The sequence below is a fragment of the Ailuropoda melanoleuca genome, chromosome 18 (genome assembly GCF_002007445.2).
Source record: "Ailuropoda melanoleuca isolate Jingjing chromosome 18, ASM200744v2, whole genome shotgun sequence".
Lineage (NCBI taxonomy): Eukaryota > Metazoa > Chordata > Mammalia > Carnivora > Ursidae > Ailuropoda > Ailuropoda melanoleuca.
Genome location: NC_048235.1, coordinates 7,129,781 through 7,147,569, shown reverse-complemented (window position 1 = coordinate 7,147,569; position 17,789 = coordinate 7,129,781).

The window sequence follows — 17,789 nt, the reverse complement described above, 5'->3', positions numbered from 1 at the left end:
CATTTTCTAAGAGGAAAGCAAAACATTAACACATTGGAACATTTCAATGAAATACATATATTTAAATTGGAAAGATAAGGGATTTCATCCACATGAGGCATCAGTGCAGAAAGATGGGCAATTTAGTTCTATTTCCCTAACAGCATTTGAATCTTAGAGGACCAGAATTGTTTATATGGTACATATTTAGATCAGATATCCCACCTCATCCGTTCTCCACCTTTACTTTAGTACTCCAATGCCCATTTGGAAAATTCCAGTGTTTTAACCATTTTGATATTCTGCTAAAGGATCTAGTCCAAACATTTTTGCCATGAAGACAATGATGCCTAGATGAGATGACTGGGCTTTATGCTTCTGTCTTCTTTACACTGTGTAAACAATGAAGATGGGACTGGAAAAAGCTCAAATAATGCAATCTGCTTGGATATATTCCCTATATGCAAACCCAGGCAGAATCAAAAGGTAGCTTATGTGTCTTCCATTCCGAAACCTCATAGTACTTACACTCAAATAGTGGTTTTTTTTTTTAATGTTTTTTTATATTATGTTAGTCACCATACAGTACATCCCTGGTTTCTGATGTAAAGTTTGATGATTCATTAGTTGCGTGTAACACCCAGTGCACCATGCAATACGTGCCCTCCTTACTACCCATCACAAGTCTATCCCATTCCCCCAACCCCCTCCCCTCTGAAGCCCTCAGTTTGTTTCTCAGAGTCCATAGTCTCTCATGCTTCATTCCCCCTTCTGATTACCCTCCCTTTCTTTATCCCTTTCTTCCCCTACCGATCTTCCTAGTTCTTATGTTCCGTAGATGAGAGAAATCATATGATAATTGTCTTTCTCTGTTTTGACTTATTTCACTTAGCATTATCTCCTCCAGTGCCATCCACGTTGCAGCAAATGTTGAGAACTCGTTCTTTCTGACAGCTGAGTAATATTCCATTGTATATATGTATCAAATAGTGTTATAATTTGGTCCACAAAAAAAGCTTTATCAAAATGTTCATATTGATCAATGGCATATACAGAACCTTTCTGAACTGGTTTATCTGTATTTTTCTAACAACCAGATACAGCAAAAGAATGTGGGAAAAAAACGAAACCCATTGAGTTTTGGTAGTTTAGCCAATCCACTAGTACTGTTGTGCTTTGTGCGGCATAATTCAGTAAGGAAATGACTATACAGAGGGAGTAACTCCAGGGTAGCTAAGCAGCTTTGAAGGAGCTAAAGTCAAGTCATGGTAGCAGGGCTGTGTAAGTGTTCAATAATTGACGTGGGGCACTTTAATGATAAAATTTCAACTTAACAGATAAGGCAACATTTCCCTTGAGTGCTTCAGCTTTTCCAAGTAGCCATACAATAAAAAGAGAGCTTTCACATGTACTATCAAATAGTTGATAACTACATGGAAGTTGTTTTAAAGATACAGCACCATAATAGCAATAATCATCTTATTTTTTAAAAAACACTGGGTAAAATCTTCCATAAACCCATAGAATTTAGCACATCAATTGGTAGCCATGAAGGCCTGATGGGTTTTATTGGTATGGGCCTAGAATCTGGAACACAGAATACACTTAGTATATACATTCTGAATTCATCATTTTTTCTTGAACTATACCAGACACTGAACCAACCTAACTTCTACGTAAACTGTTTAAATGGCTGATCCTCTCTGGAGGTCTCTAGGATATTCAATAAGTGAACCCATCGTGGTCCACTCAAGTTGTCATGCTTTCAATATAAACACATTGCTATCAAACCAAAGCATGGACTTTCAGGACAGAGCACCTACATTTTACCTCATGTCAAAAGCTCACTACAGCTTTGGAACATATATTAATGAGCAGTGCCCTGTCTGCTGGGTGGGAAAAGAGAAATGGTAGAGGTGCTATAAAATATGGTTTTAAAAAAATGTTTCATTCCTCAAATTTCCGTCACAGCCATTGTTCACAAATACCACTTCTTTTTATGATAGCTCTAGGGATAATAGTAAGATTGGTGGGGGGCATGCTTCAGTCCCCATTGGTTTAGCAAAAAAGAGGAATTATGTTGAATGCATATTTCTATTAGCTATTCCAAAAAGGAATACATGAGAAACATAGTAGTGGAAAGACATTATGAATTGAAGTTATAGATGTTTTAGTTGGGGAACTATTGTACTCGGAAGAATAGGTTATAAGCCACTTGACAAAAAAGAGCGACTATAAAACTGACTGAGCAAATAAAGTATAAAAGCAGGCCAGAGTGAAGTAAGTAATGAAAGGCTTTTAGTACCAAGGCATGGACTGGAGTCCATTAAGAAGTGGAAATGAGGTTGGAGGTATATTTGTAGAGCTGGTAGTGTGTAGTATTCCAACTCAGTATGTAATTCTATGGTCATGGGGCGGGGGGAGGCAATGAACACAATTTCAAGAAAAAAATAAATGATCAGCAATGTAGAAATACTTAAGAATTAGTGATAATCTTTGCCGAAAAGAAGGAACTTTTCAGCTGCAAGTTCTGCCACAGCTGTTGAGTAGTATAGCTTCACAGATGTGGATTTATATGCATAATAAAAGTGCGTATAAAATGTGTTCATGAAAAATAAGATCAGTTTCTATACATAAGTGAAAAACACACAGCTTAATTATGGACAGTATGTGCCTTGTAAAATGTCTATATGACCAGAAAAGAGTGACAAGTGAAGAAATAAACAGTAAAGCTAAAAATAGTTTTAGAGATTAAAGTAACGTAATTCAAAGCCAGCATGACAAGCAATGACAGTCATTTTAACTACCAAACAGCAAAATGTAAGCAATAGCACTGACTTTCAAGGTTCTGTGCCTGTCTGGCAATGCATAAATCATTCCAAAGTCTGCTTTGATCCGCTAAATGAGATCTACGTGAATAAGGAATACTTCAATTGCTTTACTTTAAGTACTAAATCTACACAATGTAGAGCCAACTGCCAAGACAAGTGGTCACACCAAGAGGTGACTTGATAAGGGAAGTTTTAACTTTAATCTATACTCTGCATACCACAAAAATAACCTAAATACAGCAGTGATGATGGCATGCAAACACAGCATCAAAACAAGTCTTGAAGTTCATGCTTCCATCCATACTGTTGCCTCTAAGTCCATCTTATATTGAAAGCAAAGATCTTTTTTTTTTAAAGATTTTATTTATTTATTCAACTGAGATAGAGACAGACAGCGAGAGAGGGAACACAAGCAGGGGGAGCGGGGGAGGAAGAAGCAGGCTCATAGCGGAGGAGCCTGACATGGGGCTCGATCCCATAACGCCGGGATCACGCCCTGAGCCAAAGGCAGACGCTTAACCGCTGTGCCACCCAGGTGCCCCGAAAGCAAAGATCTTTAATCATAATTTCAGTGTAATCAGCCTAACTGCCCAATGTACAGAAGTCTATTGACTGGTTTTTGCATAAGTTCTCATTGGCAGTGCCATCTGACACATGTTCCCTTGTGCATGGTCTATAAAGGATTTCTGGAAGACAAAGCCTGAAGGCAGCCAAGTTCATCAGTTTTCCTAGTGGAACACTATAATCTCAAATACATTTGGAAAGAAGAGGTACACTGAATACTCTGTCCACTCTTGGGAAAAGTTTACTTTGTATACTGTTGGGTTAGACAAACAAAGTAAAGGAGGGGTTTGAGGGCCATAAATGTACATATGAGGGAGCCTTAGATTATAGTCATGGAGTCCAAAGAGGTGGTTGTAAGAAACATTACCAACATAAAACTTGCAACTAGCATTTTTTGACTGCTATCCACAGCTCTCATTTACATGTGCAACTATCCTCTATCAGAATAAGCCTGTAGCACTATCAATGACCAACTCTTCCAAGACTTGACTGCATTGAACAGGGAAGGAAACCAATCATTTACAAAGTACCTACTCAGTGGTTGGTGGGCAGGATACAATCTGCTAGGTACACAAAATCTCCTCTCATCTTCTCAGCAGCCATCAAGGTAGACAGTAGCCTATGTTACCAAGACAATGAGCTAGAGGAAACTAAGTTGCCCAGTGCTGTATGCCAAGAAATGACCCAGTCAGGTTAAATCTAGTCCTGTTACTCCTAGTCCTAGTGTTCCTTATGGTATCTATGCTCACTCAACAAAAGGCTGATTCTCCATCTGAGCTTGTGATCATTCAGTCATACACCTCTAACCTTGAAGGCTAGAGACAACGTGAACAATTGCACAGTATGCTTGCAGGAGTAAAGAGAAACATGACCCCAAACCAAATATGGTAATAACGATTGTGATTATTATTCTTCAACATTCTGGTTGAGTTTATAACTGTCCATTAAGAATTTTGAAAAGGGTCATTTCCTAAAATTGCAAATATAAGGTAAGACAATCAAATGTTAAATCTTCTGTATCCTGAATAGACAGGTCATGAGATCCATACAGAGTACCTCATCACCCAGGCTAAGTAGAATATTATTTTGGAATTTTCAGAATTTAAGAGAAACTACAAAGGAAGTTGGACAACTATTAGCAAAGATACTTAATAGAGAACTAGGCAAGAAGATCAGCAAAGAATGGAAGGTACCCCAGTGCAATACACAGCTTAAGAATGAATATAAGATATAAAGCTGTAGACCCACAGGGATCAGAAAGGCCAGATTTGACACCACAAAAGGACATTGCATTATTATAAAAATGTGTCATTTACAAGGAGATTCTAAACGTAGCTCTATACTTTGGTGATTTCAGTGCCTGGGCTAATAAAACTTACATGTAATATATGTATTTCAGGAAAAGGTAATCATCATAATAACTTCAAGAAAAATGACATATAATTTCATGTAAGAAACTGAATTATCAAGCCAGAAGGCTTGGTTTGGAAGTAAAAATTAACATACTAAAAATGATACGTAAACTTACTATGGGTCTTTAATTAAAGGCAACAGCAAGATGGAGGGGGAAGGCAAACAGGGTAAGGGGTCTCCAACACCCTCAGAGCTTTAGAGCTACTTTGTGAAAATATCCCTGAGCTGTGCACTTAAAGTTGTCCAAATTCAATGACAATACAAAATTACATGAAAAATATAGAGAATAGATTCCTTGCAATGAGTAAGGTTTGAGAAAGTAATTTACTTATATAGTTTAATATGCAGACATATAAAGTAATATGATTTATACAAATACTTTTCTGGAAAATATACTGTTTATGTTAATTATAGTGTATAGTATAGAATAGCTTGAAAATAAACAAAGTATTTAGAATTCTATTTATCAAAATACAAAAAATATTGTGCATTTTTACTGAGGCAATGGCACTATTAACAACTAGAAATACAACTTCTTGTCTTTTGTTTTTGTTCTCCCACTCACGGTGGTAGTGATGAATTTTCCTAAAACCACTGGGAAGGTCATGTCCTAGATGATTCTACTGCACCTGATAAAGGCAGACCTTAGTCATGGAACAAAGCAAAATGACCAACAATCTTGGTTGCATTAGATCTGTTCTGAAAATAACCTAGTAAACTAGCTCTCCAGTTGAGAATCTTCATTTTGAGATCCAGAACTTAGCTTAATAGCTGATTTCCTTAGACAAAAATGATTAATTACACAGTTAAAAGTGATTTCACAAATATTATCCTGTACCCCTCTAAAAGTAAACATGGACATTAGATAAATATTTTTGCAGACAACTAAGTTCCTAGATAATTGCAAGTTGTTAAATACAGTTTTATGCCATGAAAGTTTGCATTTGAAATGCATACTATTCCCTTTTCTATCTCCAGTAACTCCTTGAGTCTCCATCCACAAAGACTTGATATATACAATCCTTCTCCATTTAGGGTGACTGGGGCCTTCTGTTGGTTATAGCTCTTTAGAGCTCATCTCACTGGAATGATGTACACTGTAGTTATGCACACTGTAGGTGTCTATTTTCTCCATACGTGAAAGTAAGAAGGTTGACCTCCTACAATGGAAATACCTACCCCATAGGCTTGATGGAGCTCAAAATTTTATGATTTTAAATCTGTCCTGGTGGTTCCATCTTCAGATCAAGGAGGAAAATACATAAACTAAACATATTGAGTGCCTACAAGAAGTTAAGGGAAAATATCATCCAGGTTGGAATCACTGGATTTGAAGGACCCACTTGATTTTGCAGGTAAACTACCTAGGAAGGCAAATAAATCACTGAGTATCACACAGCTAATATAAGGTATAGATAAGCGTATGGGTACCTGTACACACGTGTACACACACACACACACACACACACACACACACACCCCTTGACTTCTACTTTTAAACCATAGTTCATTCTGTTATTCTATCTAGGAACTGGAAATACCAATGACCTGCTGCCCACTGTGCTACTGATATCAATTACAACCTCCAAATCATTTCCACTGTGTTATTTGTGCAGAAAAAATACCAGTGAGAGGGGCAGTAACATGACCAAAACATTGATAGCTTTCCTATTCATCCCAATTGAAGACACTCCTTTGGAGCTGGTCTTCCTGATGTAATCAGGGATGTAAACCCTTTCCCAGTGCGAACTGCAGCCATTCACAAGTAACTATACTCTGGAGCAAAGGAAATACCCAAACCTTTCAGAAGGCTGCACAATGCCGTTGACAGCAATACTAGATGTGGAAGACAGAAAATTCTAGGACATCCAAAACTCTTGTCTTATATAATCCCCTGTCCATGAGTGTGGATAGGACTGGAAATATGAATTTCACTCTCAGAGTGGGGTTATATTATATGACAAGTTGAAAAAAATCTTAGCTATAATTAGGTTTTCCAAATCAATCACTAGGGTAATTATCCACAGTGAACCTGTCCTAATCAGGTGAGCCCCTAAAGGACTAGGTCCTTCCTGAAAACAAGATTTGAAAGAAATCAAATTTTGCTAGTTTCGAAGGAATAAATTGCCATTGCACGAGGGCCCACAGAGGACATGCAGCAAAAACCAGAAAGTCTTCCAGGAACACAGAGTTATCTCCAGCTGACAGCAAGAACACTAATCTCTGTTGCATAGCCATTAGAATATGGATTCTGTCAATAACAAGTGAGCTTGAAAGACACCACCCCCAACCTCAGAGGAGAGCACAGCCCAACCAATGTTTTGATTTCAGTTTCGTGAAACTCTGAGCAGAGGAAGCAGTCATGCCATGTCTGGATTTGTAACCATGACAGCGATAAGACAGTGTTTTTTTAAGCCACTAAGTTCATGAAAGTTTGGTACACATCAATAGAAAACTAGTACAAAACCAAAAAAAAAGCCATAATGGTGATCTCCTGGTAGAGTGGGGTCTGATGGAGGCCAGATAAATGGAATAGTAGCCCAAGTCTATCTTGCTGTAGGTTCAATGGGTCCAAACGAACAACATGCCCCAAATGATTGATTAGGATGGATATACATGACAGTTATCATAACCACCAGTTGATACACTGACCTGGATTAAGAGTCAACATGGCAAGAAGGACCCAGTAGCAGCCCTGGAATCTGCCATTCTTCTGTACTGCCTGATTAGTAAATCAGGAGAAATGCTTCATCTCAGATGGGTATGAAAAGCTTAGCAACAGCCTCAGACTTAAATCACGGAAGTACTGTGATTACCAACATATCATTTTTGAATTCACTTTTAAGTTTCCTTCATCAACAAGATGGGCAGTAGAGGATGATAGGGGGCTAGAAGAAGCTTAACCAAGTGGAAATCCTTATCACGGCTGCTAAGATGCAAATGATACATATCCTGAAATCAACTAACACAACCTCTGGAACTCAGTATTTGGCTATTGGTCCAATGCATAGAGTCTCTCCAATCCTCAAAGAACAGTTCATGTTTACATGGAAATGGAAGCAGTACACATATAGTCTTGCCTTAGTATTATGTTAACTGTTCTCCAAAAAATATAGTCTGTGAGGATTTGAAATCTTATTACAAGTATATGGTAACTAGACCAGAATATAGTGGCAAGTGCTTTAGAAGGTGGAAATAAAAACAGATATTCACAGCCCTTTTATATTGGTGACGTTTTGAGGGGTTCAGTGATCCAAGACATTCCAGGACAGCACTCCCAACATAAAAAGATAAGTTAGTACACCTTGAACCTCTTACTACAAAATAAAAGTTTCAAAACTCAATGGGCCCCTTAAGATTTTTAAGGTGACGTATGCCACTCTTGTAAATACTATGGACTCATTTATGGATTCAAAAGGCCCTTGGTTTCAAGTGGGGCCCAGAGCAAGAGACATGGTCAGGTCCAGACAATGCTAAATCCCCACCACTAGAGCTGCATGACATGGGGAAGTCAATTCTACTGTAAGTATCTACTCTTAGTAGTAGCTCAAAATGCACTGAGAAGTGCCTGGCGAGCCCCCATAGGAGAGTCACAGTACAGACCCCACAGGTTCTGGAGCAAAGTCATACAATTTGCAGCAGAGAAATTTACCTTCAGTAAACAGTTCCCAATAGGCTACTGGACCCCAATAATTAGTGAGCATCTGACCATGGGATATCAGTAACTACAAAGTCAGAGCTGCCCATCATGAGGTGAATATCCTCAGATCTCCAAGTTGTAAGAGCAGTTAGCACAAATCCTCCATGTAATGGAAATGGTATGTCGGTGATCAAGCCGAGGTGGACCCAAGCATCTCAAGTAAGTTTTGCTGTCTGTATAAAGAGAGTAAATTAGCCTAAAGTAAGGTAATATATGAAGTCCTAGGCAGGGGCAAAGGTCTTGGCTATTTGGTCCTGGTTCTTAAAAATCAAGATTAATATGGTAAACAAGGAGACTTGGGCAACAAATATGTGAATGGGCATTTGAGATTAACTATAAAATGTGAGAATATTTGGGTCTCCGGTCAATGTCCACCAGAAAGGGTCTTCCACAGCAACCTAGTTGGCAAGATCATTTGTCTGGCACTTTGAGCCAGACCCTGTCCCCAGCCACCCCAGTACTTGCGCGATGGGCTGGGACAGAGACTACGTATGCACATAATTACATAGGCTCCTTCCCACCAAGGTTGTGCTGCGTATGCTCACTCCCAAACACTTCACCTGTCATCGGCACAGATTACACTGCTGGTAGTAATTGACGAGCATCATGAATACCCAGGATTGTTCTTAGCTACTGGGACAGGGAGTCTAAAACCTGGGGAGGTCCCTAGGGCATCTCTTGTTATTTCCATGCCTGTTGACACAAGTGAATTGGAGATCATAGCATTCAGGCCCTGACAGAAGATCAAGTCCTCCAGAGATGAAATTCTGTCCCTCAGCTGCCATTAGCAAGCTGACATGTTGGCCAAGAGTGAGGGAAACCTAGCATGGATAATGGAAAAGGGAGATCAGTAATCATTATTGCCCTTGAACCAGATGCAGTGATGGGGACTCAAATTTGTTCCACTGACTAGCTGTAAGAAATCTTTTAAAGATTTTATTTATTTATTTGAGAGAGAGGGGAGAAAGAGGGTTTGAGTAGGGGGAGGGGCAGAGGGAGAAGCAGACTCCCCATGGAGCAGGGAGCCCGACAAGGGGCTCAATCCCAGGACCCCAGGATCATGACCTGAGCCAAAGGCAGACGCTTAACCAACTGAGCCACCAGGTGCCCCTAAATCTTTTTAAGAAACTCTGGCTGACTATGCCATGCAGAGCTGGTGACCGAAAAGATGGGTCTGAGCAGCACAAAGGGCAGACATGACACAGAATAGAAGATGCTTTTGTTGCCCCTTATTTCCTTGGCCCAGCTCTCATTTCAGAGATGCCAGATTTGGCAACTTCATGCAAACTGACCCTCAGACTGACAGCATTCCACCTCCATTGCCTTTCCAAATCCGTTTAGACTTCTGTCATAAGGTCCTCTTCTGAGTCCAAAGTTCTGATTGACAGGCCCTAGATAAGTGCATTACAGAAGTTAAGGGTAGTCACCGTACCTCAGCCAATTAAGGATGGGAGCTGGTGCGTGAGGCTGCAGCCTACAGACAAATATGGGAAGCACTGTGTATTTCTCAGATGTCCCTGCAGAATTCAGTCCTAGTGCCTGCAGCAATGACACTGATATACTGCTGCCCGTCTGTTCGTCCATTTCTCTTGGCTTCCTCACTCCTACTTGTTGAAGTCTCAAGCACGCTGCCCCAATCTCAGACTCACTTTCAGAGATGCAACTGAGATACCTTTCTGTAAATCTCCTGGATATCAAGAATGATTCATACATACTTATTTACAATACTGACATTATTGAACTGGTACTGGATAAGTGTGTACTATGTATGTACATTAGCATATGTAAATAAGATTATTCCTGTATGAGCTGGGGTTTAATTAACAGATTAAATTTTATACTGAAATACATCTGTCCATTTAAAGTCTTAAAGTATACAATTATCCATCTGCTGAGCTGACATTTTTCAGCCTGACATTTAATATTGTCACAAACAGGCAAACAGTTCTACTGAGCCTTGCCTCGTGTTTCAAGGGAAGTGTCTCCAGGCAGAAACTTTTTAATTAAAGTTTGATTTAATGAAAATTATGATTCACAAAAACAACTGCTTCAAGCAATATCAAATATCCAGACTGGAAAATAAATCCGTAAAGTTGTAATCTGAGAGCTTTCAATCACCTCTAAGTTTGTGTAACAGCCAAGCAGGAGAGTCAGACCTCTGCCACTATCCATTTTGTTGTGTTTACTACCTTATATCATTTGTAAACAAGCAATTTCCTTTTTTGGAAGTGAGGGGTGCTTTTCATTCTTGCTATATTGTTTTCAGTTTTAAATTCCCCACAGTGACTTGCACACAGTAATAATAAAGGGAATACTGGTTAACATTTTGGGAGCTCACGATATTACATTAGTTGATATTTCACATCTATGTTCCCATATGTAATTTCCATATCATCTCTATGAAATAGAGTTATCATCCCACTTTCTAAATGAAGAAATCTTCATACAGGTATATAAAATAAACTTACCAATAGCATGCCCAGTGGTAAAAAGGATAAACCACCCAGCATTCAGACCCCTAACTATTCATTCCTAACAACTAGACAATTATGGTTAAAAAATATTAAGATATTTTAGGGAGGTGATTCTTCAAAACTCAAGATTTTAGAAAGTATAGTTGTATCTGTGTATTTTTTTTTACTCTCTCATATTTTTCCTTGCCAAAGTAGTTTATAACCTGCATGATCAATATTGGCAGAATTTTTACTTCTAATTTATAAGAACAATTTCTCCATTATACTACCCTGATGTGCCACTGCATACTTTTATGCCTCAAATATTCTTTAAGAATAGGCTTCATTTTCACTCTAAATCAAGAAAGTTATTAAATATATATAGGTCAAAACACCAATCCTCATGACGCCACTCAATAAAATTCCTTACACTGACACCACATTTTAACTGCCAACTCACATTCCATCAAACCTATGCATACTTAAGATCATAAATATTATTGTGGTTTTTAACCAAGTTCGTTTGATAAAAATTATGTTCTTTTGGCTATAGTTAACTAGTAGACTATAGGTCTTTGCTATATGTTTAGAGAAATATGCCAGGAGAAAATTAGGTTCTCCTGAAATTATAAGAAACAATTAAGGAAAATCATTTGAGGAGTTTAAAAATTACTTGAAGAATGGAAGAACTGATTAATGAGGAAACGTCTTAGAAGCTGGATAAGCAGATATCTGAAGAGAGATAAAAGTAATAATACAGCTGAAAGCTATAAACACCATTAAGAAGAGAACAATTTGTCATCCTTGGCTCTCCTGCTGTATCTAGGAATAGTGCAATACTGCAAAGTGCCAAGAACATTGTCCCCAACTTCTGAGGTTTTATAACCCGCTGACCTAGAAATGCAACCCTGTGACAAAAGGAGCTGACAACCTTGCCATTTATATAATAGGTACCAACTTTCTACGAATACACTCAATTTTATTAAAATTTTTGAGATTCTCTAGGAATCATTCTTACTACTGACTTTAGCTTAGACAGAACTCATTCGGTTAGAATGCTTTGCATAGCAGGAAATAAGTCAGCTTATACTACTGCTAATTTTAATGTGCGACAACACTCTTACCCAATTCCCAGACGGACTTCAGTGCAGCCAAGTCAACTCTCCCCTATAGTCAGTAGGGCTCAGAGATGGGGATGGAACTGTGGGTCAGACAGCAGCAAACAGTGAACAAAACATGCTGTAGAAAATATCATAGCACCCAACTTAGTATCAACATCAAACACCTGAAAATCCAGACACATTGGTCAAACACATGAAAAACTGACAAGGACAAAACAGAATAAAAACTACAATAAACTGTTACTTGTTTTCCTTAGGGAGTAACTAAGACAAAACAAATTGTTTACATTTGTCAAGGAATCCAATGATTCAAAAGAGAAAAATTGAAACACTACATACAAATTAATGAAAGAGAATGAAGATGTATTTAAATGCCCAATACCTTAAAGAGATTCAGTAACAGTTCTATTGAAATCTGAAGAAACTTAAGCCCAGGCACAGAGCTGGAACACTATCGAGAGAGGGGTGTCTGTGGGAGTCAAGGAAATTTAAGGGAGAAAAAACTAACCTTTACAAATTTTTTTTCAAAAATCATCAAGGATGATCACTAATCATTTTGTGTTCTAATCTTTCTTAATTTACCAGCCATGTTGAAGTGTATTTACAAATCTGTTTAAGTCATAAATCAAATTTTAACTAATTTCTATTTTAGATAATTACATCAAAAAGAAAGGAGATGGGAGGCATTGCTTGTGGTGTTGGAACTGTTCAGTATCTTGAACGTGGCGGTAGATAACTAACCTACAAAGGTTTTTAAATTACGCCTAACACACACGAATGCATACATGTGAGTACAAGTAAACTTGAGTATGGCAGGTAGATTGTATCAATGTCAGGATGCCCTGGTTGTGATACTATTATCTATTTTTGCAAATATAGAAGAAAACTTGGAGGAAGCTTGGCAAAGTGCACAAGGCATTATTATTTCTTGCACCTGCATGTGGGATCTACAACTATCTCAACAAAAGTTATAATGAAAGGAGACATACAAGAAGGACCACAAAAAATTTCTTCTAATACATCAAAAACTGGGAATTGATATATAAATTATATATATTCATACAACAGGAGAATATACTAATATGTGTAATGCATGTTTAAATCATGAAACCTCTATATTGAGCAAATAAAGCCAGTCAGAAAAGGGAAACTATTGTATTTCAATGTATATGAATTTCTTTCACAGACAAAACTAATCTACGGTGATAGAAAGCATAACAATGGTTGCTTTTTGGAGGAGCAAAGATTGTCTAAAAATGGCAATGCAGACATTTTCCAGATTGATGGGAATAGCCTAGGTTTTGACAAGAATGTGAAATAAACAGGTATACACATTTGACAAAACTCATCTGACCGTGTACTTAAAATATGAAGATTTCACTGTATGTAAATTATTTCTAAATTTAAAAAACATGTGAAAATACTTACATAATTCACAATCTGTAAAAAAAAATTTTTAAATGTACTCAGCTGTAAGACAAATTCAAAAATAAATTATTTTTCATTTGAATTGTGACTATTATCTAAAATATCCTACCAACTTGATACCCTACTTTTACTCACAGCATATTTCAGATGCCTTTATGTGGCAAAGAATCTATGGTGACAGGAAGAGACTAAAGCCCCCTTCTTAAGACCAGGACCCAGAAAAAACTCATTTATTAAACCCTTTCTCAGATGTAAAACATTTATTTCAGTTTGTCACACTGAACTTCAATTGTCAAGCCCAATCTACAGACAACTCACAAGAACAGATACTGTTCTTGATGTGATCATTACACAAAGATTTATATGATCACTGAAGAGAAGATCTAAGATATGTTGCTTTGATTCATAATCATTCTTCTTTTTTTGGTTTTCCTATCATATATTTTGTTTAACCCTACAAATGTTAAGTGTCATTTTCCTGGGAGGAAGCTGGTGGCAAGGTCATCAGACTGTTGGATGGATTTAATGTGAGCCTCTAGGAAATATGCAAACCTCGTGTGCTTAACAATCTTCACCTTGACCGAATTGCTTGTTACATACAGAAAACTCCAAGGAGAATCTCTGGCTGTTAAATGTATATTATCCCACTGGACTGCTTCATAAATTAGGATTCTCTGAGACGAAGTTTCAGAAATTTAAATGAATTTTAAATGACAACTCAATGTTTTATAAAAAGCATGTTTGATAAAAATCGAAACATACAAATTCTAGTGCAATTATTCAATGTTAACTACTATTTACAGAAACAATTATTTGACTTTTTATAATCATGAAGGACAAAGGGAAAATTGTAGATTATATGCTACTGAGAAAAATGTCTAGTGAAAATATTACATCAGTAACATCCTCAATGCAAGTGTTTCAATCACACAAATATACCTGAAAGTGTTTGCCCCATTACATTTACCACTCTTATTGTATCTGCCGTTTTTTGACACAAAAGTTTCAAAGGTATTTTTTCCCCAAAGGTATTTTTGATCTAGCGTTCACGTCAAATTTGCTGTGGACATACAATTTTCTGCTTGAAAACTTTAGCCATCTTTAAACCCTGTATATAGAGAAGTTGAGCATGAAAGATTCACTGCAGAAATCACAGGTGTATTGTTACATACTAGTTATGATGATTTTGAAAATGTCACCATCATTTCTATAGTAAGCTTCCTCCTATTTTAGGATGACTGTTTTCCATACAAAGCATGGACCAAGAACTCAATATCTTGAAATAAGAAGGGACATCTTCCTTAAAACTTGCCGAACATCTTAACTCCTTTATAAATTTATGTAATTTGTATTAATCTATCTTTAACTTCCTCACCTGATTATTAACATTTCGGCAAAAGATACTATGAATATGCGTATGTGACACAATACAAACTTGTCTGAGAGGTTTAGAAGCCCTTTGCAGAAGGCAACGCATTAACTGAAGTCATCATCACATAGGTTAGACAGCAGTAGAAAGGATGGCAAACTCATGAAAGCAAACCTCTGAAACAACCTGGACCTGTCTATTAGCAAAGCATCAATAGCATGCATATGATTTAGCGGCAACACAGTCCACCTTCCTAGAGTAAATCATTTCATCACTTTCCTTCTGTATGTGGCTAGAGAAAGCTTTCTGTTTGACCCTGAGTTAATAGTTCCAGCAGGTGTAGAGTAATACCTGTAAACCTTTGAAAAGAGACCAAGATTCCGAAGGACCCATGCGTGGAAAGTCACTCGAAGCATGATTTAGTTGTTTCTGTAAATGAGGGTCTACACATGCGTGGAAGGGGTTTCCAGTTCCACACAAAGGCAACAGGTAGGGCACAGAGCCTGGGCACCAAGATGAGGAGATGAGCTCCTATCAGGAGTGTGTCACTTCACAGAGACACTGAACCCCTCTCCGCCTGTTTTCTGTTAGTACAGTGAAGTGAATTCCTGCTAGCCAACCTGGAGGGCTATAGTTGTGTAAGTCCAACAATAGATATAGAAGAATATTTTCTAGATTGTCAACTTCGCAGAAATATTTTAACTGTACTAGGTGATTAAAAACTTCGAATCCACTTCTATTTATTTCACTTTTGTGTCATTCCTCCCATTTTCTCATCCGTGAGGGGAAAGGGAAGTCCACGATCTCCTACAGCTCTGAAGTTTTAGGATATTAAGTGGCATGTTCTGGTAAAGAGAAACTTTCAGAGAGGAAGAAGCCTACAATCTCTTCCTTTTTTTACCCAAAAATAGAAGGAACAGGTTGAACAACGTAAGTAGTAATAAAAATGTTTTCTAAAACTTATCCGTATATATTCAGACTGTATTGATAGAGTCATTTAAATCAAAGTTACAGCCTAATTTGAGGCCGTAGTGCCCAACTCAGAGTACAATGGTGGTGACCAGGAGCTGGGGATGGGGAATTGGAAAGATATTGTTTAAGGGTACAACTTGCAACCAGTAGATGAGGAAGTTCTGGGGATTTAACACACAACATGGTGCTTATCATCAACAATACTTCATTACGTACCCCGAAGTTGCTAAGAGACTTTTAACTGTTCTCACTACAACAAAGAAATAATTATGTGAGGTGATAGAGGTATTAGCTAATGCTATGGTGATATCATATTACAGAGTATGAATATATCAAAATAATGCATTGTACACCTTAAACTTACAGTGTTTACATGTCAACTGTATCTCCAAAAATGCGAGGATCAAATGACTTTCATGCCCTAACCCCAAATTCCAACATCCTCCTCTCCAGTGGAAGGTATTCTTGGGAATGCAGGCATAAATTACTTTCAGGATGTTAGAAAAAATAAAGTCATAAAAATCATAACACCTTAAGCAGTGTTGAGATTGCAAAATCTGCTTCAAAGGTATTTCTAATTATCTCTTAAAATAATTATGCTGACTTTTAGGTCACATCCTAAGAGAAAAACATTTCAGGCATATACAATAGCAAAAACATGTTTGCACCAAACAGTAGAACACAGCATACAAAATTATATACACAAACACACACATACACAGACTGCCTTTACTTTGCTTGGCTCTAAGTTGCTTGGTTGCAGTTGTAATGGTTTAATTAAATAACACCATCACCCCTGCAATAGTTCAAATTTCAGTTACCACATTATATTAATTATGAGTCATTGCACTAATTACCAACTTAGCTGCTAGCTCTTCAGTCTACAAACCCCTATGTAAATAACAGATGCATGGTGATGTACCTAATAGTTCATCATGATCAGTGCCCTATCACAACTATCTCAAAGTTGGCTGGCAATTCATCATCATGCTTCTTTTACTCAGTTCATGCACAGACAGTAAAGCATGTAGTTGTGTTGCCTCTTTGTCTCCCGGTGACAAACCTAAGTAACATTTTTACAAAAGTGAACAATTCAAGGAGGAATCAGCTGATAAAGATGGAAGTGCAGTAAAGAAGAAACAAGCAATAACCCTAGCAGTTTGAATGAAATGTAAATGGAGACACAGAAGGATTTGGCTATAAGAAATGGTCATGGCTGCTGGTTCAGAGACTCTGGATATAGGGCCAGAGAAATTTGATGAAGGTAAACTCATTGACATAGAGAAAAGGACGAAGATGTCCCAAAGGAAGAGAAGTGGATAAAAATCTCACATTCAAGAAACTCAGCAGTGTTCTAAAACATTAAAGGCAAAAAGATAAAATATTGAAAAACTGATCCAAACTCAGAAATGAGCAGGACAATTAGTTAGGCACAGAAGTGATACTTGCTCAGTTCATAAGCTATACAATGAGGAAAACACATGTACTATTCAAAATTATTCTTGGTAGGCCCTTTACAAAGAGTTGGCTGTCCCATTCAACCCTAAATGTAGCAACCAAATATATTCCTCCCATAGCAATCCTGATTCTGAGGCAGGCAGATATAGGATACACAGAAAGCGTATGTAGGACCCAAAAGATTTCATCCACTCCACTGTGTGGAGACATCGAGGTGACCATCAGAATAACGTTCAGGATTCATTGTAGTTTGTTGTTAAAAATGAAAGCAAAAACAAAAACACATTCTCAGTTTTCAATGTGTTAAACTACAGTGAACTACTACAGTGAACTAAAAAGATGTTTTACCATTTATCATTTTCCTGTATATTTATAAATAACAGTATGGGATCATTTCTTATTTAGTCTAAAGTTTGTAAAGGTCATAGAAAAGTCATAACTTTCCCCATTGATTAGTAAGATTACTTTGCAGTTTACACGCTAATTTTCATGGTTCCAGAG